Source organism: Rhea americana, unplaced genomic scaffold, assembly GCF_003343005.1.
Source record: "Rhea americana isolate MKP2758 unplaced genomic scaffold, rheAme1 scaffold_33, whole genome shotgun sequence".
In the NCBI taxonomy this organism is placed as follows: Eukaryota; Metazoa; Chordata; class Aves; order Rheiformes; family Rheidae; genus Rhea; species Rhea americana.
The window spans coordinates 247239-249903 of NW_028186457.1; the positions used below are offsets into that span (position 1 = coordinate 247239).

General features: G+C 48.5%; 1 protein-coding gene across 1 annotated transcript in view; it reads right to left on the reverse strand.

Annotated features, from left to right (window-relative positions):
- RETREG2 (reticulophagy regulator family member 2) overlaps positions 1-2659 on the reverse strand; it is a 15074-nt gene extending 12415 nt beyond the window's left edge. Inside the window, exon 1 of the mRNA XM_085310923.1 lies at positions 2611-2659. The gene's annotated coding sequence lies outside the window, so the exon portion shown is untranslated. The remainder of the gene's footprint in view (positions 1-2610) is intronic.
- Positions 2660-2665: the final 6 nt, after the last annotated feature.

The window sequence follows — 2665 nt, forward strand, 5'->3', positions numbered from 1 at the left end:
CCCCCACCCCCCCGCTCCCGAGTGTCTCCTGCAGTTGTACAAGGGAGGTTTAGCCTTGCTTCACAAGTCCCTTCAAGTGCTCAAGGTGGAGGCTATAGATAACGTAAATACAAATTGCCGAACAGGCTCTGCAGAAGACTGGTGGAGAATTAGCCCCTTCTCTGAAAACTTATGTCTCATCTGTCATCATAACATCCAGTACCATCCTCAGGTAGCACCAAAATAGATCCTGTATCAGCTTCCAGATGCCATTTTTTCACAAACATTTCCCTGCTTAGTCAAAGCCTAGCATTTAAGTGGTTTAGTTAATCACTTGACTTTATCCTAAGACCTTTCATGTCGCTCACCAACACATCTGTTTGAGCCAAACACCAGCAGATACTCATGCAACCCCAACATCAAAGAGTTTATCTCCCTACTTCATACAGATTCAACAGCAAAGGTCCTAGGATGGGACTTGAGCCAGTAATGGCTGTTTGTATTCGTACTTTTATCAGCACTTTGCTCCAGCCCAGAGGAGCTGTTYTTAAGTCACTGCAGAGCAACTGCTACTGTTCTCAGACAGCCAGAGGAAATGCTCTCACCCTCTCTCCATTAATGAAAATCCCTTTCCAGAAAGTAAAAGCCACTCAGGTATTTTACCTTGCTACTCTTCAAAAAAATATTTGTCAATAACTAATCGCAAATGAACCAACCAATCAACAGAACCAGAGAGTGCATGTACTTTGCTGTGCAGTGCAGTGGGGAGCTGTGCTCCCCACTGAGAGGACTTGGAAGAGATCTGTCTCACTGAGGAGCACAGAATAAAATTCACATTTTTTGAAGGATTTACTGAGGCTCTATAATGACCTGAACAACATATCTTTCATCACTTCTCCTGAAACAACAATTCTGTAGCTTAACATGTCAACTCAGAAAGAATTTCCTCCTATCTACTCCCCTTCCCAAATAGGTATTTCAACTACAGGATACAGACTAAATGCTCCACGGGACTGCAAATAATTCCTCCTCCTCCATGATATTTAAATCTCTCTCTGCTATCCCATATTCTGGGCACTCTTTGTTCCTCCCTCAACCTTTCCATACACAGCCCCTTAGTCATCATCCTATACCATTCCTGCAGTCTCACGGCACGCATTTCCCGCTCCYGCTAACTTCAAAGCTTGCATTTGGGCCTTTCCATCTGGTAGAGCAGCCCAAAGTCATTTAAGTACCCAGCTATCATGTATGCCTCTGAATACTCTTACGGATGAGGAAAGAAAATATAAGCAGCCTCTTCAGAGTGACTTCAAAGGCTGCATGGTCACGTGCTTTCCCCACTCCCCCTTTTCCAACTTCAGTCTGTCCTTTCCAATCTCATCTGCAACTAACGTTTAACTCTTTCCCCGAACAGTTTTAATCTTTTCTTCTTAGAAAGCCAGTAACTGAGAGTATCTTGCCAATACAACTGACTCATTGTTTATACAAACAAACAGGATGTTTTTCATTCCCATCCACAGCTGGATTCTGCCACTCACACTCCAGACTTGTTACATTGCTGCTGYGCCCGTGAGACCGACAATGAGGGAAGGCGGAATGGCAGGAATACGGTCGTACTGAAAAAGAGCAGCCTTGGCCTTCACAAAAGATCAGTGTCCTCCAAAACAGATCAATGAGTAGAAGGGTTTAAATAAAGCACACGGCAGCCTTCCATTCCAGGAACCCATCCGGTTTGCTGACTGTGATTATGGAGTGAAATGGACCAAAAGAGCAAGGATGCAAAATTTAACCAGAAATGTGCCTGGGCAAGTCTCCAATTAGGCACAGTAGCTGGGAGCTGCATTTTATTATCACAGGACAAATCCTGTCCAACCTTCTGGCACTTTGCTTGCATCAGGGAGGAGCCTGTTTATGCTTGTCAAAGGAAAACAGCAGGGTTACTCCTGGCGAAACACATCCTCTGTAGCTGTTTCTTGTGGATTGTGGATTGAGCTGCTCTCATCTTTATCACAGAAACATAGATGACATAYAGCAGAGACAAGATTAGATGGTGCAGTAGTTCCCAGATGTCCTGGGCCACAGTCCACTGCCAACCCTGAAGACTTATGACAAGCAAGTACACAGGTTTTTAATTAAAAACACCCTAAAARCCATATGGTTCCTGCTACAGCCCACTCACCACAACCTCCTTGACCTCAATTTGGGGAACTTGCAGGAAAAGGCAGGGAGGCTGGAATGGATATCCCTCAGGACACGACTTAGGGCTGCACACTGGGCTCCCACCGCCACCTCACCCACCACATACCCAAGTCAGCAAACGAGACTTCCTAACCCTTTTGGAGCGGTCCAAGGACTACCTCACGCAGCCGCTGCCCAGGACTCCTCACGTGTGACCAGAGACGGGGCAACTCTTTGCACTGTCAGGGCTTTTATTTCCATTCCCTCCCCACCCCATGTTTGCCCCTCTTCGGCGAGAAAACGAACGCAGGGGAGGCTCCGCGTTTTCAGCCATTTCCCCCGCCCGCTGCGCATCCCGGCGCGTTTGCGGGACCACGGCTCAGGGCAGCCGGCCGGCAGCCCCACGGGGGGCGGCGGCCCGTCCACGCCCCCCCCCGGCCCCGGCCCGCTCACCAGAGGGCCCCGCCGAGCGCGGCGGCCGTGACGAGGCTGTGCAGCGGCCTCTCCC